Source organism: Myodes glareolus, chromosome 14, assembly GCF_982192425.1.
Source record: "Myodes glareolus chromosome 14, mMyoGla1.1, whole genome shotgun sequence".
Classification (NCBI taxonomy): Eukaryota; Metazoa; Chordata; class Mammalia; order Rodentia; family Cricetidae; genus Myodes; species Myodes glareolus.
In genome coordinates this window covers 40,831,570-40,857,986 of record NC_142039.1, presented here as the reverse complement: position 1 = coordinate 40,857,986, position 26,417 = coordinate 40,831,570, and the positions used below count along the sequence as shown (strand labels likewise).

The window sequence follows — 26,417 nt, the reverse complement described above, 5'->3', positions numbered from 1 at the left end:
CCAATATTCTGAGGAACTCCGTCCCGGTCTCCCGAAGAAATTAACTATTATCCCGCTAAGATGTCCTAATCAAGCTCGCTGTGACCAAGAACCCCATCTCCACAGACCTTCAGTAGTTTTGAAAGAGGGTAGATGAGAACCCGAGACGCAATTCCTGGGCTTTCTCTGAGATAAACCAGAGAAAGTTTGTAAGGTCCTTGTCAGCTGCGCACGCGCAGGTTTTCTAACCTTAGACAGTTACAGGATCCACATCTGAAGCAGGGCGTTGAAATGAGGGCCGCGCGGAGCTCTTGGCCCGGCCTTCGGGGACCTTGGCCACAAGGGACCTGACAGCCTGGCGGTGAAGCCGTTCGAGTTTAGAGTGGTGAAGTAGATTGTGACGTTCTAGGAACTGTGCGTCACGCGTAGCACTTTTCCCGAATCCCCCTTTGTTCGGGTCTCCTTCTGTGGTTGTTGCCTCAGCAAGACCCCCAGTTAGGGAGCGGGAGGTCCGAGGGTCGGTCCCTCGTGAACAGAATCAACAGTTCTTTTCACCAAAAGTGGGACGGAAGAACAAAGGTCTCGGTAGGTGGAGGCTGATGCCCGGCGTTGACCTCCTCGAAAACAGACTCCGAGGTTGGGGGCGACTTTGTAGTCACAGGTACTCCGTATCACCAAAGCTCCTGGTTGCCGCTACGAGGGGCTCTTTCGGATGTCAAGATGAGGAGACATCAAGTCAGCATCCCGGAGGTCAGAGGAAACCCAGGCTGCATTCAGTCCCGTGGGTGTCGCCTTGGGCTTGTTGCGTTTTTTCTCCGAGGCTCCGCAGACACTCAGACCAAAAGCGCCCAAGGTCAGTGTTTTTGGGGCGACTTGAAAATACTTATTTCAGAATCGCAAGTTCTCCACTCCTCCGAGACTGCATTATAGGAGGACGGGATGAACACGAGAGCGCATCCCGGAATTCGGAGGCGGGGGACACGACAGCCTGCCCTCGTCTCTTCGGTTGCCCGCTGAGACAGCTGTGACCCGCCCGGAAGCGCGGGCCTCCCCCAAACTTCAGGAACAGCTGCTGGGCTAGTGACGAAGGTAAACCCAAGTTCGAGCTGAGCAGGGTTTGGCATCGCTGAGACTTAAGAAAAGCATGGCTGTGCCGAGAGGACTCCGCCCTGTGACGGACGGGATGGCGTTGGTCCTGGACTCACTCGTCCCGCAGGACACCGCGGACCGCGACAGTGGCCAGAAAGACAAAGACCTGCCAGCCGCGAGCAGCGCAGGCTCCCCGGGCACGAACCCCTACCCGGCCTCGAGTGCCTGATCTGCAAGACTAGAGCGATCGATGCCTTAACGACCAAGTAGAGACGCGCGCCGGCGGAGGCCAGCGGCGCACTGCCTAATCCAAATATTTTTAGAGAATTGAAGGAGAAATCGGTAAAATCGGGAAGGCTATCAGGTTGTTGTCACTTGAAGGCAACAGGGAGAACTGCACAGGAGGTGACCTCTGTGAAGGCTAAAGGGCGGGTCGCATCGTAGGCGGCCACCGGAGTAGGGAACTATGTTGTCCGTGGCCGGGTCAGGAAACTTTGCGACGTGACATTACTTGCACTGGTTCATAATTTTTTTTTCTGCTCAGAGAAATTTTCTACTTGGAACAACACGAGTTTCATAACTTTTTCCAGGTTCAAGAAAACTTTAAAATTAAAAATGAAACAAATAACAAAGCAACAACAAACACCTAAAATAATGTCAAATGTCAATTAAATATTTGCTACCTGCAGTGGCTGACAGCTGGCCGGTTAGCTCAGTTGGTTAGAGCGTGGTGCTAATAACGCCAAGGTCGCGGGTTCGATCCCCGTACGGGCCACGTGAGGAACCTTTTTTTTCCCCCTTTACTTGAAAACACAGAAACACAAAAAAACAAAGCAGAATCTAGTCAGTAGTAGTCATTTCAGTCAGTGCGCTTTCAAAGAACTTCATCTTTATTGATCTCAGCCCCACAACTGCCGAGTCTTTCTGTGGTTTTAGTCGCCTCAAAGCACCGATGGGATCCATCTGGAAGCAGAGGGAAACAACAGAAAAATGTCCCATTCACTCCAGTGTCCCTTCCGTCCAGCCACACTGACCCTTCACCACCTGACTTCCTGGGTGGGTCAGAAGGCTGGTAACTCCTGTTTCTTTCCTGCCTTCTGCCTATCTAGAGACTCAGCTGAGAAATACCGGGTTCAGAACCCCAAACCATTCACCAATGTGCAACAGCTTAGTGAGGTCCAAAGCGTGTTTTCGCAGACATCTTTCCTGCCAGTTTTGAGGCTGAGCCTTGTTCCTCCAAGTACTCCTCGGCAGAGATCTATGCTGTGGTATTTACGATGACCCTTTTAGTGATCTTTCCCATCCATTACAGAGACACGTGCAGATGAGTGTAAGTCAGATGACCTCTGCTATTTCTCCAAAATTTAATTATGTCTGGGATGGCATTGAATTAGGTTGGGCTTTCCACACGAGGCAAGCACCATGGCATTTAGCCACATTCTCAGCCCTTAGATACTCGGAAAGGTCGTATCGTGAATTTGTGCTCCAAAAGAGAACACACAAGTCACCCCCATTTCCTGAGAATTGCTGTGGAGTGTGAGTGACTCTCAAGAAGCCTAAAAATTGGAGGATGTGGGCATCGATCCCACTACCTCTCGCATGCTAAGCGAGCGCTCTACCATTTGAGCTAATCCCCCGACGTCTTGATACTTTTTGCTAATCCGCTGATGTTTTGATAATTTTCCATGTACTTTCTTGTATGCCAGATGAATCAATGAGTTTTCCTAAAATTGGATGCTACTTCGTGGCCAAAGCAAGTATGCCGGGAGTCGAGTGGCAAATCAAAAACTCGAGATTCTTTTGCGACAACTGCTCAAAAGTGTAGGGAAGGAGTTAAGAATCTGGAAACAGAAGTGAGCAAAAGTAACTTTGTTTCCGCCCGGTTTCGAACCGGGGACCTCTCGCGTGTTAGGCGAGCGTGATAACCACTACACTACGGAAACTTCACTTCTACCCTCACTTTGCCTAGTTTGTAGAAATAGATTCTTTCTTTGCCTAGGAATAATTTAATGATAGCGTACGTTGTATATCCTTGTATCATGGGTTAGCTAAATCAAAGTAACTAAGGTGACTGCGCCTTCCATGCCGTGCTCTTGGTGACTCCGCTCTGCTAGTGCCAGATGAACACTCCGATTCCACGTTATAAGTGAGGTCCTGTGGAATTTTTCCCTCGATGGATCGATCACCTCACTTGCCATGTCCTCAACTTCTTGGTTTCGAGTGACAGAACCTCCTTATAATATTGATCCTTCCCGGAATAATCCTTCTGGGAATTAGCCTTCTGTGGATGTGAAGAAGTCAGCGTCTCAGTAGTCAGGGATTCGTTCCTGTGAACCAACAAATGTCTCAGAACACCTTGTTCCACTACGGTGGCCACGTGCCCAGGAGAGGGATGACTCTGCGGCTGTTCTCAATTTGTCATGCTAGAGGAACTTCTTTGATTCTCAGCACCCACATGGCAGCTCATCGCTATTTTAACAGTAGTAGGCGTCTGTCGCCATCTATTGTCTACCCTGGGCACTACATTCAAATACCCATATTCATAAGAAATAATTGAACTCTTTCCTGTGGATCCTCTGAGCTTTCCCTTCCTTTGGGTCATCCAATGATACACAGAAACCCCTTTTACCAAAGACTCCCAGTGGCTTCACTGGTCTGAAACAGAGGAAACCCTCCTCCCTATCCCATCCCGGGGACTTTAAAACTTGGTAGAGGTTCAGGGTCTCCTAGCTCTTTCCCTCTGCCCTCCCCCATCCCCACCTTCCCCCGCTCCCGTACTCACTTTCCATTTGTCCCGATCTCCATTCCATTTGTCAATTAGGGATCAGAAATGCTTTCTATCATGAAACCCCCACCCCCCAGGGACCACACTGAGCTGGGACACAGGCAATTTTCACTATCATTCCCACCCTCCACTCCAATCTGTCCAGACCCCCTCTTATCCTGTAGCAGCCTGCAGGCAAGAATCTCTTCTCCCAACCTACCTCACTTTGTGGGAATGTTGTTGCCAAACCTGGTCCCCTAGCTCTTTCCCACTGCCCCTCTGATTCTTTCCGCATAGCCTGTCTCCATTGCCTTTGTATCACCTCCCAACCTGCAGAAGTTCTCTCTACCAGCAACCGCATAGCTACCACCCTTGCCTAGGATCCAGAGTGGGCAACAGCAACCAAAGAACAGAACGCCCACCAGATAGGGAGAAGATCAGTTATCTACCCCAAGAAACACCTCAAATACCGTAACTCCATTGCCTACATGGACAGGCAAGACAGCATGCCTCCTGGAGAAAGCAGTGATCTACTGCAATAGGCCTTTAGAAATGCAATAGAGAGAAAGCATTAGATGGCATGGGCTGCATGGAGAATGGCCACCTCTTCTGCTTGACAAAGTTCCAGCATTTCGACACTGCAGGCCACACTTCCCTAGCAAAAATTTCTACTTTCCTTTTTAATGATTCTTGCTGTATGTAACTGGAGTTCTACATGCCTCTTCCTTTGGAAAATTTTGTGGGGCTTTGGGGAAGGATGGAAATCTATACAATGGCAGCTTCTTTAAACAAAAATAGTTCTTTGGGAAAAGTTTCCACCAACGTGGAACCATATTGTGTGATTCCTCTGTACACAGGATTCCCTGTTGTGTCTCCCTGACTACACCGCGAACAGGAAGGTTAGAGATTTACTAACTGGCACACCTGACCTTCAAGGATGAAAACTGTACAATCCAAACCCTCTCCTCAATACCAACCTCATCAAACAACCAGGAATTGATGTCAATATGATCACCATCAGCAGTTGTGATTGTATTTCTTCAGATGAGACTTGGAATTCTCCACAGTCCTTCTTTGTCACCCACCGTCAACACAAGCAACTAACAGAGCCTGAGTAGAAAAGGAGGCCTCCTTCCTCTGAGGATGGACTTCAGGGTCTTCTGGTGATCAAATAGCCCTTCCCATCAGCAGCTTCATGTTAGAAATACCGAGTCTGAGTCTCCAAGCACCCTGCATCCACTTGCAGCTTTTAAAGACCATAGCATCACTTGGAAATTGCACCATGTCAACTCGTGCTCAATCTGAAGCATCTCATACACAGAATGACGGCTTCCACACCCCTCTGATTTTCGTCTAAACAGAGCAGGAACAGTTACAATTGCCCTTTGCCCCTCTCCTCCCCCTTGTTTCGGTCCTCTGGCTTTCTCTTCCCTCAGAAGTCTTTCCTTCCTGCTCTCCTTTGTTGAAAAGCAGCACAGGGGGTTCTCCATTTCCTGAAGAGCAAGTAAATGATACTCAATATTGTGCTCTGTGCATACCATCCTGTTGTATCCTTTGTTTCATCAGGGCCTACATGTAATGGCTATTCTTGGTTGCCAGTGAAGAACCAAAGTTCCTCCATTTTGTCCTCTACCTCCCTCTTGTGTCTTGTGTAAGCTATTTCTGGTAAAGCAACAGGGTAGCCAACTAAAAAGTATAGATAACTGCAGAACATCCCCACCTGAAGATCAGCCAACAGGCAGCAGGTGAGATTCAAAAATATTATTTCTGAAAAGCCCCTAGATACGAGCCAATCAGGATTGAACCTGTCACTCCACACCCTACTGATGTGACTTTTCTGGGTTTTGCCTTTAAATAATGCCCTCTAGAAGGGTGGAGTACCTCCTCTTGCCAGTGCTGTGCCCCTTGCTTTGACGATGTCCCTGCCTGCTTGCATTGTGCACACAATAAACCTTGCTTTTGCATTTTGGTGAGTCGGTCTTCCTGGTGGACATGACAACCACTACACTACAAAAACACCTCTATGGGCAGCTTGTTACTCTACTATCCAGGACAGTTACAGTCTCCTGCTAAGCTGCCATCCAGAAGTTACATATGTACATCAACAGAAAGACTCACAAAGAAAGAAATCAAACCACAGATAAAAGCTGTGGGTGAGAGGCGAGTTAATGGCACAGGGAAAGTGTGCTGGGTGGTTTTGTGTGTCAACTTGACACAAGACACAGTCCTCATAGAGGACGGAGCCTGAGTTGAGGAAATGCTGCCTTGAGCCAACTGTAAGGCATTTTCTCAATTAGTGAAATGAGGGAGGAGGGTTCAACCCATGGCGGATGATGTCATCCCTGGGCTGGTGGTTCTGGGTTCTATTAGAAAGCAGGCTGAATAAGCGAGGGGAAACAAGTCCGTAAGCAGCATCCCTCCATGACTTCTGCATCAGTTCCTGCCTTCAGGTTCCTGACCTGTTTCAGGTCTGTTCTGACTTCCTTTGGTGATGAACAGTAATGTAGAAGCATAAGTTGAATAAACTTTTTCATCCCCAGCTTGCTTTTTTGTCATGGTGTTTCATCACAGCAATAGAAACCCTGACTAAGACGGAGGAAATAAGGAGCAGACAGATTCAAAAGTAACAAAACAGCGGGCCCTGGACTTCTGGTCCCTTTTATTTGTAGTGGCTTTCCTGCCCCCAGGGCCTCCTGGCTAGTCATCAAGTCCCAAAAGGCAGAGCCGAGGTTCTCATAGACAATATTCTTAAAATGTTATGCTTAAACACCATTTGCTAAGAGAGACATTCTCAACCTGTGGGTTATGACCATTTCGGAGTGTGTGTGTGGGGGTGTTTGAGTAGCTCAAAATAACTGGGGGGTAGGGGAGGGGGAGAAAGACATTTACATTATGATACATAACAGTAGCAAAATTATAGCTTTGAATTACCTATGTAAATAATTTTCTGGTTGGGGAATCAGCGCAATATTAAAGGGTCTCAGCTTTAAGAAGACTGAGAACCACAACTCTAAGAAAAAGAGAAATGAGAGGGAAGTGGGCTTTGAAGAAACGTGGAGAGAGTCAACAAATTTCTGGAGGCCGTGGGATGGATGGTCAGGCTTCCTTTGCTTGTTCTTCTATGTGTCCCCTTAGAACACGTGGATCTCTGTGTTTTTAGATCCAGAAAGAAGGGGATCCATTGAAAAATCCAAAAACACTAAATACAATGTTGTTTCCGCCCGGTTTCGAACCGGGGACCTCTCGCGTGTGAGGCGAGCGTGATAACCACTACACTACGGAAACCCACTGCATAGGCCAGCAGAACAACAGAAATTGTATACTTTCTAAAGAGCCTTCCAGAAGTTACAGATCCACATTTACAGAAAGAACTGCAAGGGGAAGCCGACCAAACCAAACATAAAAGCAATAGTGGAGAGGCAACGTGGCCCGGGGGAAGATTAATAAATGAGGCTTGGGCGGCGCGCCAAGGGGAGAGAGCTCAGGGAGGCAGAAGCGCGGATGTAGAAATTCCGGAGTGAGGACGCAACGTGCATCGCAGGGGAACCACGTGCGAGAAAAACACACGGAGGAAGGAACGTGATAACCCGGAGACACCTCGGGGAGATGTTGTTGACACTGCAGAGCTTTTGAGAGAACCCGGTTGAGTCACAGCAACCCGTTAAGCAAAGGATTTACACTTTTTTCTTTCTTTCTTTTTTTTAGAAGCAGAGTTTAGAAATGGAAAATTGAGAACAGTAGAGCGGATTCCACTCAGGCCGAGTTTGTTCAGGCGACGCCGTCGGTGGCAGTGCAGGGCTTCAGGAAGGCGCGGAACAGCCCTGCAGCAACAGGGTCGAGGGGGCAAAGAGTCAGACGGGGAAAAGAACGATCCCAGTAGAGGTCGGCAGGGAACTTACAGCACGGTGTGGATTAGGAGAAAATCCTAAAGCTGGTGGCCCAGGAGTGGTTCTGACTTAATGTCTGGCCAATGAAGTAACAAATAGAGACGCTTACAAACATTTGTTCAAACGCGCAGAATAACCATATGCTCAAGGGAGTTATGAAGCTAGGATAATTTTCAGTCCTCAAATCAGTGCAGTTGAGAACATATCCATTGCCAAAATCAGCACCTCAAAAGAAACGTGGTTTTAGAGGTAACAATAAACTGGAGGATGTGGGCATCGATCCCACTACCTCTCGCATGCTAAGCGAGCGCTCTACCATTTGAGCTAATCCCCCGACGACTTTGCTTGTTTTCTTGTATTTTTCTTGGAGACCCATTGAACCCACTGGTCCTCACAAAGCTTACCTGCTATATCCAGGGCTCATGAAAACATTACAGTCAAAGCAAAACTTAAGAGCCGAGATTTTTATGTGGTAAGGGCTGAAAAATGTTGGGAGTGAGCTGACAGTCTAAAAACAGAAGTCAGGAAAAGTCACTAATCTTATCTCCACCTGGCTTTGAACCAAAAGACCCCTTGATGTTAGGCGAGTGTGTTAACTACAACACTCTGGAAACTTCCAGCTTCTCAACATCCATATATCAGAAATAATTGTACTCTTTTCTGTGGAGCCTCTGAGCCTTCCTTCAATGACACACAGAAAGCCCTTTTACTAAGCACTCCCAGGGGCCACACTGGGCTGAAACAGAGGAAACCCTCCTCCCTACCACACCCTGGGGACTTTGCTTCTTTGTAGAGGTCCAGGGTCGCCTAGCTCTTTTCCTCCCCATGACTCACCCCCCCCCCCCACTCTCTTACATCATATCAGATCTCCATCCCATTTGTCAACTAGGGATCAGAAATGCCTTCTATCATGGACCCAGGAAATGAAGATACAATAGAGAAAATAGATTCACCTGTTAAAGAAAATGTTAAACCCAACAAATGCTTAACACAAAATATCCAGGAAATATGGAACACCATGAAAAGACCAAACTTAAGAATAATAGGGATAGAAGAAGGAGAAGTTCAACTGAAAGCAGAGAAAATGTATTCAACAAAATCATAGAAGAAAACTTTCCTAACCTAAAGAAGGATATGCTTATGAAAGTACAAGAAGCTTACAGAACACCAAATAGACTGGACTAAAAAAAAAAAAAAGTTCCTTTGCTACATAATAAACAAAACACAAAATGTACAGAATAAAAAAGAATATTAAGAGCTGTAAAGGAAAAGGGTCAAGTAACATATAAAAAGCAGATCTATCAGAATCATTTCCAATTTTCCAATGGAAACAATGAAAGTGAGAAGGTCCTGGACAGGCATCAGGCAAACAGGAAGAGGCCCCGGATCCCAGCCCAGACTACTATGCCCAGCAAAACTTTTAATCACCATAGAAGGACAAAACAAGATATTCCATGACAAACCCAGATTTAACCAATACCTAGCCACAAACCCTACACAAAATACTAGAAGGAAAACTCCAATCCAAGAAAATCAGCTACATCCACAAAACATAGGCAGTAGATGATCTCACAGCAGCAAACTCCAAAGAAGAGAAACATATACATAATGCCACCACCACCACCACCAACAACAACAAAAACAAAAATAATGGGAACTAACAATCACTGGTCATTAATATCTCTTAATGTAAATGAACTCAATTCACCTCTAAAAAGGCACAGGCTAACAGACTGGATATGAAAACAGAATCCATCCTTCTGCCGCATACAAGAAACACACCTCAACTTCAAAGACAGACATCACCTCAGAGTAAAGGATTGGAAAAAAAATTCCAATCAAATGAAGCTAAGAAACAAGCTGATGGAGCTATCCTAATATCTAACAAAATAGACTTCAAACTGAAATCAATCAAAAATGATAAAGCAGGACATTTCATATTAGTCACAGGAAAAATCCATCAAGAGAAAATCTCAATACTGAACATCTATGCCCCAAATATAAGGGCATTCACATTTGTAAAAGAAACATTATTAAAACTTAAATCCTACGTTAAGCCAGAAGGCAGAGAGAGAATATCCAAATTAACAAAGTCAGAAATGAAAAGGGGGGCATAACAACAGACACTGAGGAAATTGGGAGAATCATCAGATCATATTTCAGATACCTGTACTCCACAAAATTGGAAAATTTAAAGGAAATTAACAATTTTCTGGATACGTACCACACATACCAAAATTAAACCAAGACCAGGTAAACAAATTAAATAGACCTATAACTGCAGAGGAAATAGACATCAACATCAAAAGTCTCCCAACCCTACCCCCCAAAAAAACCACAGGGCCAGGTGGTGTCAGAGGAGAATTCTACCAGAATTTTAAAGAAGAGCTAATACCACTACTCCTCAAATTGTTCCACACAATAGAAGTAGAAGGAATGCCATAAATTCGTTTTTACAAGGTTACAGTTGCTCTGATACCCAAACTGCACAAAGATGCAACTAAGAAAGAGAATTACAGACCAATCTCCCTCATGAACATTGATTCAAAAACACTCAATTAAATATTGGAAAACCAAATCCAATAACACACCAGAAATATCATCCACCATGATCAAGTAGGTTTCATCCCAGGGATGCAATGATGGTTTAATATATGAAAATCTGTCAATATAATCTATCATATAAACAAAATGAAAGAAAAAAAACATAGAATCATCTCATTAGATGCTGAAAAAGCCTTCAACAAAATCCAACACCTCTTCATGATGAAAATCTTGGAGAGATCAGGGATACAAGGAACATTCCTAAACATAATAAAGGCAGCATACAGTAAGCCATCAGTCAACATCAAACTAAATGGAGAAAAACTCAAAGCAACTCCACTAGAATCAGGAACAAGACAAGGATATCCACTCTCTGCATATCTATTCAATACAGTACTCAAAGTCCTAGATAGATCAATAAGATGACAAAAGGAGATCAAGGAGATTCAAATTGGAAAAGAAGGAGTCAAACATTTGCTATTTGCTAATGATATGATACTATACATAAGTGACCCCAAAAATTCTACCAGGAAACTCCTATAGCTGATAAACACTTTCAGTAATTTGGCAGGATATAAGATTAACTCAAGAAAATCAGTTGCCTTTCTGTATACAGATGACAAACAGACTGAGAAAGAAATCAGCGAAACATCACCTTTCATAATAGCCACAAACAACATAAAATATCTTGGGGGTAACTCTAACCAAACAAGTGAAAGACCTGTATGACAAGAACTTTAAGTATTTGAAGAACGAAATTGTATAGGATATCAGAAAATGGAAGATCTCCCATGCTTATGGGTAGGTAGGACTAACATGATAAAAATGGCAACCTTACCAAAAGCAATCTACAGATTCAATGCAATACCCATCAAAATTCCAGCACAACTCTTCACAGACTTTGAAAGAGCAATACTAAATTTTATATGGAGAAAGAAAAGATCTAGAATAACAAAAAAACCTTGTACAATAAAGGAACACCTGGAGGCATCACCATCCCTGACTTCAGGCTCTGTTATAGAGCTACAGTAATGAAAACAGCTTGTTATTGGCATAAAAACAGACAGGGAGACCAATGAAATTGAATCAAAGACCCTGATATTAATCCACACACCTATGAACTTTGATTTTTGACAAAGAATCTAAAATTATACAATGGAAAAAATTATACATCTTCAACAATTGGTCCTGCATAACTGAATGTCAATATGTAGAAGAATGCAAATAGATCCATACCTATCTCTATGTACAAAACCCCATCCAAATGGATTAAAGACCTCAGTATAAATCCAACTACACTGAACCTGATAGAAGAGAAAGTGGAGAGTAGCCTTCAATGCATGGGCACAGGAGACTATTTCCTAAATATAACCCCATTAGGACAGACACTGAGAGCAACAATTAATAAATGGAACCTCCTGAAACTGAGAAGCTTCTGTAAAGCAAAGGACGTGGTCAACAAGACAACATGGCTGCCTATAGAATAGAAAAAGATCTTCACCAACCCCACATCAGACAGAGGGCTGATCTCCAAAATATACAAAGAACTCAAGAAACTAGAATTATCAAATAATCCAATTAAAAAATGGGGTACAGATCTAAACAGAATTCTCAACAAAGGAATATCAAATGGCTGAAAGGCATTCAAGGAAATGCTCAACATCTTTGGTCATCAGGGAAATGCAAATCGAAACAGCTCTGAGATATCATCTTACACCTGTCAGAATGGCTAAGATCAAAAACACTGATGACAGCTTATGCTGGAGAGGATTTGGGGTAAGGGGGACACTCCTTCATGGCAGGTGGGAATACAAACTTGTATAGGCACTATGGAAATCAGTATGGTGATTTCTCAGAAAATTAGAAATCAGTCTACCTCAAGACCCAGTAATACCATTTTTGGGAAAATATACCAAGAGGAGACACACTCACACCACAAGGACATTTGCTCAACTATGTTCATAGCAGGGTTATTCATAATAGCCAGAACCTGGAAACAATCTAGATGCCCCTCAATTGAAGAATGGTTAAAGAAAATGTGGTACATTTACACAGTAGAGTACTACTGAGTGGTAAAAAAACAATGGCATCTTTAAATTTGCAGGCAAACAGACAGAAGTAAAAAAAATCATCCTGAGTGAGGTAACCCAGACCCAGAAAGACAAATACAGTAAGTATTCACTCATAAGTGGATACAAGACATTAAGTAAATGATAATCAGCCTACAGTCCACAACCCCAGAAAAGTTAGAACTGTCTTCCAGAGACAGATGAAAACAGATGTAGTGATCCACAACTAACCACTGGGCCGAGCTCCCAGAGTACAAAAGAAGTGAGGGAGGAGTGATAATATAAGAAAAGGGGTCAAGATTATGATAGAGTGACCCATAGAATCAGCTAACCTATGCTTGTGGGAGATAGCTGACTCCAGGCTGACAAATGGGGAGCTTGTAGAGGACTGAAGTAGGTCCCTGGATACAGGTGACATGGTGTGGCTTGGGAGTATATGGAGTCACTGGCAGTGGGACCAGGATCCGACTGTAATACCTGAACTGACTTTGTGGAGCCTATTCTCTATGGAGAGATACCTTGTTCAGCCTAGGCATGAGGGTGGGGTGGGCTGGAGATGACTTGATCCTGCTCAATGACGTGATGGAACACAATGAGGCAATGAACTTAGTTGACTTCCAAGGGGAGCCTTACCATCTCTGAGGAGTGGATGGGGATGGGGTGAGGGGAAGGAGGAAAGCAGGAGGAGAGGAGGTAAGGGAAACTGGGATTGGTATGTAAAAAAAAAATATATTAAATAATAAAAAAAGTAATCCTGAGTGAGGTAACCCAGACACAAAAGACAAATAGTGTTTGTTTTCTCTTATATGTGGATGTTGTTTTTAAGCTTGCTATGTTTGCTACAATAACCACAATCAGAATAACTACGGAGATTAGGTACCTAGTACAGGACTAGGGTAGAGGAGAAGATCTTCCAAGGAAGGGGAAATAGAATGCAGGGGGACAAGAGGAAGCTAGAATAGGAAGATACACTAGGTAGTTGGACAGAAGATAAGGAGGGTATATGGGGAGGGACAACTAACAGTAAAGGCCATTTGAACAACCATATGGAAACCTACTACTGCAGAAGCTTCCTAAAATATACTCATACAATGAAAAGAATCTAAATGAGTCACCAATAATGAAGGAGACAGTACCCAAACTAGACATCCAATGACACCAAGTAAAATCTCCAGGACCAAGACTAATTTGCATTTTGTTGAGACATTAGCCTAAGGGGTCCCATGGAAACCTTCAAACATCACAGGCTTCTGCCAAGGGCATTGATTATCCCCCCCCCCCCCCGATGGTTAAGCCATATTGCTGAAGATAACCCTTCGATATGGAGAAGTCGAGGTGGTTTATAGAGGGAGTTACATTCTCCTCCCTCATCAGGACCTCAGGAAAAGCCTCAGTTAATCAACCCAGCTCTCAAATATTTTTTAATTTTCTTTACTTTTGAAACATTACAACCATAGCAACCATTGTACAATGTAGATCACCAGGATCCATTGTTAGAGGAATAAATGAGAGAAGGAACACACATCCCTCTCTGTGCCTTAACTGCAGCCGTGCATCTTCAGAGCACCAAGCTGAGAAGGGATTTGCCCTGCTCGCTCCATCACACAATAGGAAGGAAGAGCAAATATATTCTTGCAGTGCCCAGTGTAGCCTGACTCTCCTCACTACCCACCTCATCAAACAACCAGGAGTTGATGTCGTTATGATCACCATCAGCAGTTGTGATTGTATTTCTTCAGATGAGACTCAGAATTCTCCACAGTCCTTCCTTGTCACCCACCATCAACACAAGCAACTAATAGAGCCTGGGTAGAAAAGGAGGCCTCCTTCCTCTGAGGATGGACTTCAGGGTCTTCTGGTGAGGAGACTGACAGACCTGAGGTTGCATCAAATAGCCCCTCCCATCAGCAGCTTCACATTAGAAATACTGAGTCTGAGTCACCAAGCACCCTGCATCCACTTGCAGGTTTTAAAGACCATAACATCACTTGGAAATTGCACCATGTCAGCTGCTGCTGAATCTGAAGCATCTCATACACAGAATGATGGCATCCGCATCCCTCTGGTTTTCATCTAAACAAGACCCTCTGAGCTGAGGGAGAGGAACAGTTACAATTGCCCCTTGCCCCTTGCCTCCTACTTGTTTCAATCCTCTGACATTCTCTTGCTTCAGAAGTCTTTCCTTCCTGCTCTCCTTTGTTGAAAAGTAACACAGGGGGTTCTCCATTCCCTGAAGAGCAAGTAAATAATACTCAAGATTGTGCTCTGTGCACACCATCCTGTTGTGCCATTGTTTCCATCTGGGTCTACACATCTACAAATTTCTCCCTTACAATTTTAAATAACTTAGGGTTTTCAGTTCCATATGCCCTTACTCACGCTAAAAGATACTTTGGATTTATTTCACGGAGTCCAGCTGCATTTTGGCAACAAAAGAACTTGGGCACATCTGTCCTTTCCTGATGCAATGAAGGCTCAGGAAAACTGAGTATTTTTCTCAGGGTCTCAGAGTTGGGAAGTGGCAAGGCCTGAATTGGGCAACAGGTTGAGTATGTAATAATGATTTTTTTTGCTGTACCAACCCATCTGTCATTGCCTGGTCTCCACAGTAACTCACCCACTAACACACCAAATATCTATCCTACCAACCTCCACAGCCTCGAATGTAGACTGGGCTCCTGGTAATTCTCTCCCGCCCCAGAGCTGGAGAGCTCTATCGCTCTGGAACTCTGCCAAGGCAGTTCCAGACCAGGTTGGCATTCGGGTCTAGACTGCAGGACGTCCTTCTCCTCGGCTGAGTATGTGCTTGCCGTCATAACTTCTGGAGGGAAGAGAGCAAATTGTTCAGCTCCAGACCCAGCAGGTCTTTCCTGGACTGGACTGCGTGTGTGCAGGCCGGCCACATCACTGAGCAGAGGAACAGGCAAATGAGCCCTGTGCAGACACTGAGTCCTGTGCCCAGGCATTGTTTCCTTATTTATGTAGACTGGGAGATTTCCCACGTGAGGAGTCGAGGTGCAGATGTAAATCTGCAGATTAACTGAGAACCCTTAACTCTCCCTTCCCCGCCCCTTCCCCCCAGCACCCATTCTCCCCCCCCCCCCCCCAGGCGTAGCCTAAAAGTCGCTGTCCTTGGTCCCCTGTTTTAAGGCCTCGGATTTGCCACTCTGTTCCCAGACGCTGCTAACTAGAGCGAGTCTTCTACTGATGGGCCAGGCAAGGCTTGTCTGCTTCATCCTTCCAGAAAAACAAACAAACAAACAAACAAACAAACAAACAAACACCCAACTGGCCTCGATATCATTCCAGATTCTGGAGCAAAAGAAAGTCCGTCTATTTTCTGGATGGCCCACGGATAACCTTTCGGATTAGATAGTCCACGCAAGACATATGGGTTCAAGGGGTCCACTCAGAATGTTCCAACTTCGCCGTGATGGAGGTGTCCTTGGTGGGTTCAGAGGTTGCATTTCAGACTAGGAATGTCAAAAGGAATCCCAGTTCGAACTTCCGGCAGAAGCCAGGACAGGGCAAAAGTGTAGGCCATTCCGCACTGCCTTCTGAAGGTAGAGACAGAAAACGTTGCCGCCAAGGAATCGCGCGCGTGTAAAACCCAGGGAGGGAAGGAGGATGGAAGAGTTCAGACACTCGGAGACATTTCAAGGAGAAAGCAATTGACGCTGGAGAGCTTTAGAGAGAACCCAGGCAGGTGGCTCAAATGATCTTAGCAAAGTGAGTGTAGATTTTTTCTCAGAGAAGTTGGAAGTTGAGATCAGTGAGGGAGGGAGCTGCGTCCTACCTACTCAAGACGCGTGGGACTTTGTCTACCCGACGTCGTCGGTGTCAATGCAGGACTGTGGGAAGCTCCCTGCCTGTGAGGCGCAGAACAACCCCCACCAACGCGGAAGAGCGGGTAAAAGGTGGATGAAAAAATGGAAGATTAAAGAGAGGCAGGGAGAGTACTTGCAACGAAGCACGCTGTGGAGGTTTAAGAGGAAAATTCGAATCCTGGCGGCACAGAAGAGATTCTGAGTCTATGTCTGGCCAGAGAAGGAGCAAAGAGAGACGCTAACAAACATTTGTTAAACGCACAGAATAACGAGGGCGTGATCCGGATGGAGAACAACGCAGGAGACTGTGCTGAAGCGAGTTCCAACGTTTATTATGCTTTGAGGGTGATGGCTTAAGGCCCATTTTCAGTCCTTAACGTACTGTTGTTAAGTATATTTACAATGCGACCTCTACCCAATTCCAGAATGTTCTTATTATCCCAAGAGAACGATGGACTCAAATAAACGCACAGAGAGATCTAGGGGTTCAAATGCGACAAAACAGTTGGAAGATGTGGGCATGCACAATAAACTCTACCTCTTGAGCTGACCCCCCCCCCCATACTATAATGATTTTGGCCCTTTTTATTTACAGTAGTGCTATTCATTCGTTTGACTGTCAAGTGCCAAAACACAGGCCAAAACTCTCATAGACAGTCTGCTCAAAAGCTTTCAGATCCAGAGAAACAGAAAAGTGAGGAGAGGGAAATGGACGGCAGGGGGGAGGGGGAGGGGAGAGGGAGGAGGGGAAAAGAACCTGGAGAGCCAACAAATTCCTGGTGGCGGTGGAATGGCCTGGCTTCCTTTCCTTGTTCTTAGAAGAGAACAGAGTATCCGCTGCCTTTGAATTGGTGAAGAAAAGTGGGTATGTGTTCCCTTGGGAATCTGAGAAGGCAAAGGCAAAGGCAAAGGCAAAGGCAAAGGCAAAGGCAAAGGCAAAGGCAAAGGCAAAGGCAAAGGCAAAGGCAAAGGCAAAGGCAAAGGCAAAAACAAAACAAAACAAAACCAAAGCAAAACAAACAAACAAATAAAAAAAAAACAAAGACTACTATTTCCGACCAGTTTCGAACTGGGAACTTCAATACCTGTGAAGCCAGCATGATAGCCACTACAGGAAGAAAACACCACAAAACACCTCATTTGGTCACTTTACAATCCAAGGCAGACACTGTGTCCCTGCTAAAGTGCCACCCAGAAGTTCCAGATCTACATTAAGGGAGAGAATTGCAAGGAATGCAACCAAAGTAGAGATAAAAACCGTGGAAAAGGGGAGGCGAGATCCTGGCCTTGGGAAGGAATAAGAAATGCGTCATCGGCGGCACAGCGAAGGAGAGAACCCAGCCGAGGGAGAAGGACAGGTATAGAAATTCCGGCTTTGAGAAGCAGTGGTGCATCACTGGGGGAATCGCGCGCGTGTAAAACACAGGGAAGGAAGGAGGATGGAAGAGTTCGGACACTCGGGGACACTTCAAGGAGACCGTTGTCGACGCTGGAGAGCTTTTGAGAGAACCCAGGCAGGTGGCTCAAATGACCAGAGCAATGTAATTCCCATTTTTTCAGATTTCAGAAATGGGAAACCGAGACTAAGTCCCACTCAGGCCGAGGGGAGGTTTGTCCACCCGATGCTGTCTGTAGGTGGCAGCGCAGAGAGGTGAGAAGTTTCCTGCCTGGAAGGCACAGAACACCCCCACCCCCCACACCAACGCCGTAGATTTGGCAAAAGATTCCAGAGAACTTAAAGCAAAGTAGGCACGATGTGGTGGTTTAAGGGGAAAGTACTTAAGCTTCGCACAGAAGAGGTTGTGACTCAAGTATTTGTTGGATGCGCAGAAGACTGGGTGCTGAAGGGAGCCCCAAAGTTTATATTTTCAGTACGACAGCAAAGGGTAGATCAACTAGCCCAAAATGCACTTCTAGTCCTCAGCAACCAAAAGAGTAACTAAGGGTTCAAATGGAGAATGTGGGCATCGATCCCACTACCTCTCGCATGCTAAGCGAGCGCTCTACCATTTGAGCTAATTCCCCTAGGTTTTCAAGTTCTTCTTGTACTTTCTTTTATGTGTAGTGAATCCACTGGTCCTTACAAAGTTTCCCTCTATATCCAGGAAAGAATGACAGCCAGTCAAAGCACAAACCAAAGAGCCGAAATTCTTAAATGGTAAGTACTCAAAAGTGTAAGGAGTAGTGAGCTGAGAGCAGAAAAGAAAGCGAGAAAAACTCCTGTTTCCGCCCGGTTTCGAACCGGGGACCTCTCGCGTGTTAGGCAAGCGTGATAACCACTACACTACGGAAACCCCTCACAACATGGGCGTTTCCTGATTTGGAGACATACATTAAAAACTTGCTTAGTAAATGATTTGATAATATTTGTTGTATATAGTCGTATCATGGGCTAGTAACAAAGGTTACTCCATGCCCAGCCCTTGGTAGCCCCACTCTACTCTGTTAGGGGCAGCTAAACTCAGATTCCACACTGTAAGTGAAGTCCCGTGGAATTTGTCCCTAGGTGGATCGCTCACTTCACTTTAACACCATGCTTCTTTGGTTTTAAACCAAAGTTTTGGTTTTAAACCAGCTTCTTTGATTTCCAGTGTCAGAGTCACTTTATAATATTAACCCTGTTTGGAATAATCCTTCTGGGAATTATCCTTCTGGGAATGTGAAGGAGTGAGCGTCTCAGTAGTCAGTTGTTCATTCCTGTGAACAAGCAAATGTCTCAGAACACCTTGTCCCACTTCTGTGGCCATGCGCCCACTAGAGGGATGGATGACTCTGTGGCTCCATTTTCAATTTCTAAAGGAATTGTCATACTTTGATTCTCAGCACCCGCATGGCGCTCATCTGCATTTTTAATTTCAGTATTAGGGTTCTGTCGCCCTCTTTTGGCTACACGGGGTATTGCATGCAAATACCTATACACGTAAACACACTCTTTACTGAGGATCCTCAGAGCCTTCCCCTCCTTTGATGACACACAGAAACCCCTTTTACCGGGGACTCCCAGTGACCACACTGGGCTGAAACACAATTTCAGCCTACCTACTCCACCCTGGGGGCTTCGCCTCTTTGTGGAGGTACACGGTCCCCTAGCTCTTTCCCATTACCCCACTGATTCTTTCCTCATAGCCTGTCTCCCTACAGTCCTTTGTACCAACCTGCAGATGTTCTCTCTACCAGCAACCCCACAGCTGCCACCCTTGCCTAGGATCCAGAATGGGCAACAACAACCAAGGAACAGAACACCCACTCGGCAGGGACAAGATCAGATATCTACCCCAAGAAACACCTCAAATACCATAGCTCCATTGCCTACATGGACAGGCAAGACAGCATGCCTCCTGGAGAAAGCAGTGATCTACTCCAATAGGCCTTTAGAAATGCAATAGAGAGGAAGCATAAGATCAGGACTTCAAAACAGCAATTATGAATATGCTCAAGGACCTTAAAAAGGATCTGAACAAAAACCTTAACGACAACTGTGAAAACTCAAACAGGTGAATGAATGTGGTGATATGAATGAAAATGACTCTTTTTAATTTTTTTTTATTTTTTCATTCAATAATTTACACTTCCTTCCCTCCTCCCAGTCCCATCCCACTCCCCCACACCCCTTCCTCCCTCTCCCACCCTGCTTGAGAGTGGGCAGGGAACCCTGCCCTGTGGGAAGTCCAAGGCCCTCCCCCCTACATCCAGGCCTAGGGAGTTGTGTATCCATATAGACTAGGGTCCCAAAAAGCCAGAACATGCCGTAAAAAAACAAGTCCCAGTGCCTTTATCAATGGCTTCTCAGTCAGCCCCCATTGTCAGCCACAATCGGAGAGTCCGGTTTGATCACATGCTCATTCAGACCTGGTCCAGCTGGATTTGGTGAGCTCCCATTAGAACAGGTACACTGCCTCAGTGGGTGGACCAACCCCTCACGGTCCTGACTTCCTTGCTCATCTTTTCCCTCCTTCTGCCTTTCAACTGGGCCTTGGGAGCCCAGTCCATTGCTCTGATGAGGGTCTCAGTCTCTATCTCCATCTGTCGCTGGACAAAGATTCTATGGTGATATTCGAGATAATCATCAGTGTGTTAGTGGGGCAAGGACAGTTCAGGCGCCCTGAAAATGACTCTTATAAACTCATAGGGAGTGACATTATTGGAAAGAATTAGGACATGTGACCTTGTTGGAGCAGACGTGGCCTTACTGGAGGAAGTGTGTCACTGGGGGTGGGCTTTGAGCTTTCAGAAGTTCTAGTACTCGTTCTTTCTGCTGTCTGTGGATCTAGAAGTGGAACACTCAGTTCCTTCCCTAGCACCATATGTGTCTGTGTGCTACCATGCTTTCCACCATGTCGATAATGGACTAAACCTCTGAAACTGTAAATCAGCCCCAATTAAACACTTTCCTTTGTAAGAGTTGCCATGATCATTGGTGTGCCCCTCTGAACCCTGGTTAGTTGAGTCTGTGGGTCGTTTTCTTGAGGTGTCCTTGACTCCTCAAACCTTCCTCCCCATCTTCCAGAGGATCCCCTGAGCTCCACCTAATGTCTGGCTGTCTGGCCACATTTGCTCCCATCAGTTGCTGGATGAAGAATCTCTGATGGCAATTAAGCTAGGCTCCAGTCTACAAGTATAGCAGGGTATCCTTAGGGATCATTTCATGGACCCCCCCCCCCAGTAATGTTTGATTCTATCCCAGGACTCTTCGCTAGCCAGCCTCTGGTTCCTGGCCCTCCAGCAATGTCAGGCATGGACTCCCTCTCATGGCATGGGTTTCAAGCTGGACAGTCATTGGTTGGCCGCTGCCACAAGTTCTGTGCCATCTTTACTCAGCACATCTTGCAGACAGGACAAATTGTAGATTTACGGTCTTGTAACTGGGGTGGTGTCTCAATTCCTCCACTGGAACTCTTGCCTGGTTACAGAGATGGTCAGTTCAGGTTCAGTATCCTCTGACTACTAGGGGTTTTCATAAGGGTCAACCTAGTAAGTTCCTGGGAGTTTCCATTGCACAAGGTTTCTATCTTACCCCAGGGATGCCCCACAATTCCAGTCACCTCTCCCAATGCTCTCTCCCTCCATACCTACCCTCACCTGTTCCCTCCTGTCCACTCAAAAACTCTATTCTATTTTCTCTTCCTAGAAGAACCATGCCCCCCCCCCCGCCATGCTCCTTGAGCCCACCTTGTTACTTAGCTTCTCTGGGTGTATGGATTGTAACATGATTATCCTTTACTTTACGGCTAATATTCACTTATGAGTGAGCACACACTATGTTTGTCCTTCAGAAAACACTTTAAATAAAATCATAGAAGAAAATTTCCTCAATCTAAAGATGACAGAGGTGCCTCTCCAAGTATAAGAAGGGTACATAACACAAATGGACAGGGCCAGAAAAGAAACTTCCTATAACACATAATAATCAAAAACACTAAATATACAGAACAAAGAAATAATATTAAACAATGCAAGGGAAAAAGATCAGTCCTATGAAGGCATTCCCATAGAATAACCCCTGACTTCTCAATGGACACCCTAAAGACAGTAGGACCTGGCTAAAATGTTCCAGAACTCAAAGAGACTACAGATGCTATACCCAGAAAAACTATCAATCACAGTCAGCAGGGAAACAAAAACATTACCTGACAAGACAAATTTAAGTAATCTCCATCTCCCAATCTAGTTCTATAGAAAACATTATAAGGAAAACTTCAGTGTGAGATTAGCCACATCCAAAAAGACACAAGAGAAAAATAATTCCAGGGCAGGAAATCAAAATAGGGAGATAATCTCACACACCAACAACGAAAGACAAGAAATCAATAAACACTATTCATTGCTAACAGTTTGACTAATTAGATTAGAAAACAGAATTTGTCTTTCTGCTGATTCCAAGAAACAAGCCACATTGTCAAGGATACATATCACCTCAGGGAAAAGGATGGAAAAAGGAATTCCAAGCGTAAGGACCCTAGAAGCAAGCAGGTGTGATTATTTTAATATCAGACAAAACAGACTTCTAGCCAAAACTGACCAGAAGAGATAGGGAAGGGCACTCCACACCCTTTAAAGGCAAACCCACCAAGAAGATATTGTAATAGTGAGCAGTTATGCACCAAACACAAGGGCACTCAAGTTCATAAAAGGAATATCACTACAGGCAAAACCACACATTTGTCCTCACACAGTGGTGGTGATGGCCTCCGTTCCACACCTTCCTCCACAGACACGTCATCCAGACAGAAACCAGTGAAACGCTGGAGTTGACGTCTCAAGTCAAATGGACCTAGCAGACGTCTACAGAACATTCCAGCTAAATGCTACAGAATACGCTTTCTTTTCAGCAACTCATGGGACTTGCTTCAAAATTGGCCACGTACTAGGATACAAAGCAATTCTCGACAGATACAAAAGAATTGAAAAAACTCTCTGCCTCCTCCCTGATCACCATGGATTAAAGCTGGATGTGAACATCAGCAGAAAGTATGCAAACTATGGGAAGTGAATAACTCACTACTGAATGAAAAACAGGGAAAAGAAACTAAATACCTTTTAAGTTGAATGAAAAGAAAAACACAGCATACTCTGACCTAATGAACAGAAGAAAGTCAGTTCGAAGAGGCAAGTCACTAAATGCCTACACGGAAAGCCTGGAGAGATCTTATAGTAGTAACCCAGGGTCACAAGTGTTGTTCTGAAGCCTTTAGACAATGGCTAGAAGAAATAACACCCCACAGAGCAGACGTCACAGAACAAACTCCAGCATGAACTCAATGAAATAGAAACAAACATATAAAACACAATTTAGAGAACCAATGGAATGAGTTAGTTCTTTGAAAAAACCAACACGGTCGACAAACTTTTAGCCAAATTAAATAAAGCACAAGATCATCCATGTTAATGAAAGTAGAGATGAAAAGGGGACACTACAGCAGACACCTGAAAAATTCAGATAATCATCAGGACATATTTCATATATAGTTCATATATTTTACCAAATTGGAAACTTACAAGGAATGGATGAATATCTTGATATGTACAAGCTATCAAAGTCAAGATCAATTTAGACATATCCATAACCTCTAGTAAAATAGAAGTGCCCAATCAAACAAAACAAAACAAAGCAAAACCAAACCAAACCAAACCAAACCAGGCCCAGAAAGATTCAGTGCAAAACTCTACCAGAACTTCAAGGAAGAATAAACAATATTCCTCAAAATGTTCCACAAAGTAGTAACTAAAGGAACATTTCCCAAGGTTTTTTTTTTTTTCAAAGCTACTATTACTCTGATACCAAAATCACACAAAAGCACAACAATAATTATAGACCAAAATCACTTATGGATATAGATGCAAAAATTCTCAATAAAATATTTGGAAACCGAATCCAAGAACATATCAAAAACTTTTCATAGCATGTTCAAAAGGCTTCACCCCAGAGACGCAGGAATGGTTCAATATATGTAAATCAATAAACATAATCCACTCATAAACAGACTGAAAGATCAGAAACTTTATCATCTCATTAGATGTATAAAGGGTCCTTGACAATATGTAACACGCATTCGTGATAAAAGTCCTGGAGAGATTAGGCATGCGAAAAACATACTTCAGTATAATGACAGAACTGGTACAGAAGAACGGAAGTGTATGCCCCATTGAAAACCCAATAACTTCAGAGACGTCAAAAGAAAATAAAAAAAGAGACCTTTAGATAGTGTTCCCGCCCGGTTTCGAACCGGGGACCTCTCGCGTGTGAGGCGAGCGTGATAACCACTACACTACGGAAACACAACATGTGAGTGGTCTTGTCATTTTCCCATCCAAGATAGACATTGTATTTTTTTAGTGTCATCCAGAAGTTACAGATCCACATTAACAGAGAGAACTGCAAGGAAGGCGACCAAACCAAAGATAAAAGCCATGGTGGAGAGGCGACATGCCCCGGGGGATGATTAATAAATGTGGTTTGGGCGGCGCGCCAAGGGGAGAGAGCTCAGGGAGGGAGAAGCGCGGGTGTAGGAATTCCAGGGTGAAGACACAGCGTGCATCGCAGGGGAACCGCGTGCGAGAAAATCACACGGAAGGAAGGAACCTGATCACCCGGAGACACTTCGAGGAGATCGTTGTTGACACTGCAGAGCTTTTGAGAGAACCGGACAGGTGACGCAAAAAGTCAAAGCAACCTGTTAAGCAAAGGATTTACACTTTCTTTCTTTAAAACAGAGCTTAGAAATGGAAAATTGAGAGCAGTAGAGAGGATTCCACTCAGGCCGAGTTTGTTCAGGCGACGCCGTCGGTGGCAGTGCAGGGCTCCAGGGAGGCGCAGAACAGCCCTGCAGCAACAGGGTCGATGGGGCAAAGAGACAGACGAGGAAAAGAAAGATCCTAGTAGAGGCCGGCAGGGAACTTACAGCACGGCGTGGATAAGGAGAAAATCCTAAGGCTGGTGGCCCAGGAGAGGTTCTGACTTAATGTCTGGCCAGTGAAGTAACAAATAGAGACGCTTACGAACACTTGGTAAATTTACACAGAATAACGATGTGGGTGGGGGGAAACTTCCAAATGATTGTGTGCTCAAAAGAGGAATGAAATTTACGCCGGAAAGTTGTTAAGGTTACGGAGGTTAATTTTAGTTGAGTACATTTCCAATGCTATGGCAATGCCAGAATGTCTGGCGCCTCAGTAGAAACGTGGTTTTAGCGAACTGGAGGATGTGGGCATCGATCCCACTACCTCTCGCATGCTAAGCGAGCGCTCTACCATTTGAGCTAATCCCCCGATATTTTCACAGCTTTTCCTGTACTTTCTTGGAGACCCATTGAACCCATTGGCCCTCACAAAGTTACCTGCTATATCCAGGACCCATGAAAACATTACAGTGAAAGCAAAACTTAAGAGCCGAGATTCTTATGTAGTAACGACTGAAAAATGTAGGGAGTTAGCTAACAGTCTGAAAACAGAAGTGAGCGAAAGTTGTTAAATTTGTTTCCGCCCGGTCTCGAACCGGGGACCTCTCGCGTGTTAGGCGAGCGTGATAACCACTACACTACGGAAACTCACTAGAAGACGATAATTACTTAATTTAAAGATACATTCAAAAAATTTCCTCAGTAAATGATTCGTGATGGTATTTGTTGTCTACATTTGTATCGTGGGCTAGCTAAATAAAAGTAACTAAGTTGCCTGCCCCCTCCATGGCCAGCCCTTAGTGGCTCCACTCTTCTCTGCCGCTGCCAGCTGAGCACTCGGATTCCACACTATAAGTGAAGTTCTGTGGAATTTGTCCCTCAGTGGCTGGTTCACCTCACTGGACACCGTGTCCCCAGCTTCATTCCAGTTGTTGCAAATGACAGAGCCGCTTTATAAAAGGCTGAGTAGCTAACGTTCCATGTTTATCTGCTGTTTTCATCTGTCCTGACGGACAGAAGCTTAATTCCGTATCTCGGCTGTTGGGAATAATCCTTCTGAGACTGTGGAAGAGCCTGTGTCTCAGAAGACAGGATTCTTACCATGGACAGAGCAAGAGTGAGCCAAGCCTGGCGGTGTGCCCTATTCCTAAATTTCTAAAGGACTTTTCAGGCTAGCGCCTTTAACGACTGCAATAATTTACCTCCCATCAAAACTGAGCAAGCATCCTCTTTTCTCCACGCCTCAGGATCACCAGTTCTTTTCTCTTTTCTCTTCCTGGTAGGACAGGAGTGAGGCGTACCTCACAGGGCTTTGATTCTTGTTTCCTTGGTCGCCCAAGGACTGGGCACGTTTTCAGTGGTCAGTTTGTCATTTGTCTTCTTTGAAACGTGCTCATTCTGATCCTTTGCCCCACTTTGTCAGGCTACTTGTTTTCCAACTGTGGTGCTTGGTGTGCATGTGGACAGCAAATCCTCATCCGATGAGCGATTGTCCCTGCTTTCCCCCCACTCCATTGGCGCCCGAGGCTCTGCTGGTTCCTTACTTCTCTGTGCAGAAGCTTGTGTTTCAGGGTAAGAAGCGTGTGCGTTCTGTCTATGCTTTAAAAATACACCCAAAATCTCACCCAGACTCATGCCATCGTGTTTTCCCGCTACATTCTTCTGGGAGTTCTATGGTTTCAGGTCTTACATTTAAGTTTTCAATACATTTGGTATTTGCATCTGCTGTGTGAGATGCACTCAATCCCATTCTTCTGCATGCAGATATCCGGTTATCTGAACACTGTGTCCTGGAGAAAGCGTTCTTTCCCTGTGTGCCCTCACATTTTTCTTCTCGTTTAGTTATGCTATTGTTTTGTTGT

At 44.9% G+C, this 26,417-nt stretch overlaps 10 non-coding genes across 10 annotated transcripts; 1 reads left to right on the top strand and 9 right to left on the bottom strand.

Annotated features, from left to right (window-relative positions):
• The first annotated feature begins 1,769 nt into the window (after nt 1-1,769).
• Nucleotides 1,770-1,843, top strand: Trnai-aau (transfer RNA isoleucine (anticodon AAU)). Its single transcript has one exon. It is a non-coding gene; the product is annotated as a tRNA-Ile (tRNA).
• A 789-nt stretch (nt 1,844-2,632) lies between these two features.
• Trnaa-agc (transfer RNA alanine (anticodon AGC)) lies at nt 2,633-2,705 on the bottom strand. The gene has a single exon. It is a non-coding gene; the product is annotated as a tRNA-Ala (tRNA).
• A 233-nt stretch (nt 2,706-2,938) lies between these two features.
• On the bottom strand, nt 2,939-3,011 carry Trnav-aac (transfer RNA valine (anticodon AAC)). Its single transcript has one exon. It is a non-coding gene; the product is annotated as a tRNA-Val (tRNA).
• Nucleotides 3,012-7,044: 4,033 nt separating this feature from the next.
• On the bottom strand, nt 7,045-7,117 carry Trnav-cac (transfer RNA valine (anticodon CAC)). Its single transcript has one exon. It is a non-coding gene; the product is annotated as a tRNA-Val (tRNA).
• An 863-nt stretch (nt 7,118-7,980) lies between these two features.
• Nucleotides 7,981-8,053, bottom strand: Trnaa-agc (transfer RNA alanine (anticodon AGC)). Its single transcript has one exon. It is a non-coding gene; the product is annotated as a tRNA-Ala (tRNA).
• Nucleotides 8,054-18,111: 10,058 nt separating this feature from the next.
• On the bottom strand, nt 18,112-18,184 carry Trnaa-agc (transfer RNA alanine (anticodon AGC)). Its single transcript has one exon. It is a non-coding gene; the product is annotated as a tRNA-Ala (tRNA).
• A 196-nt stretch (nt 18,185-18,380) lies between these two features.
• On the bottom strand, nt 18,381-18,453 carry Trnav-aac (transfer RNA valine (anticodon AAC)). The gene has a single exon. It is a non-coding gene; the product is annotated as a tRNA-Val (tRNA).
• Nucleotides 18,454-23,862: 5,409 nt separating this feature from the next.
• Trnav-cac (transfer RNA valine (anticodon CAC)) lies at nt 23,863-23,935 on the bottom strand. The gene has a single exon. It is a non-coding gene; the product is annotated as a tRNA-Val (tRNA).
• A 917-nt stretch (nt 23,936-24,852) lies between these two features.
• Trnaa-agc (transfer RNA alanine (anticodon AGC)) lies at nt 24,853-24,925 on the bottom strand. The gene has a single exon. It is a non-coding gene; the product is annotated as a tRNA-Ala (tRNA).
• A 205-nt stretch (nt 24,926-25,130) lies between these two features.
• Trnav-aac (transfer RNA valine (anticodon AAC)) lies at nt 25,131-25,203 on the bottom strand. The gene has a single exon. It is a non-coding gene; the product is annotated as a tRNA-Val (tRNA).
• Between the last annotated feature and the right edge of the window lie 1,214 nt (nt 25,204-26,417).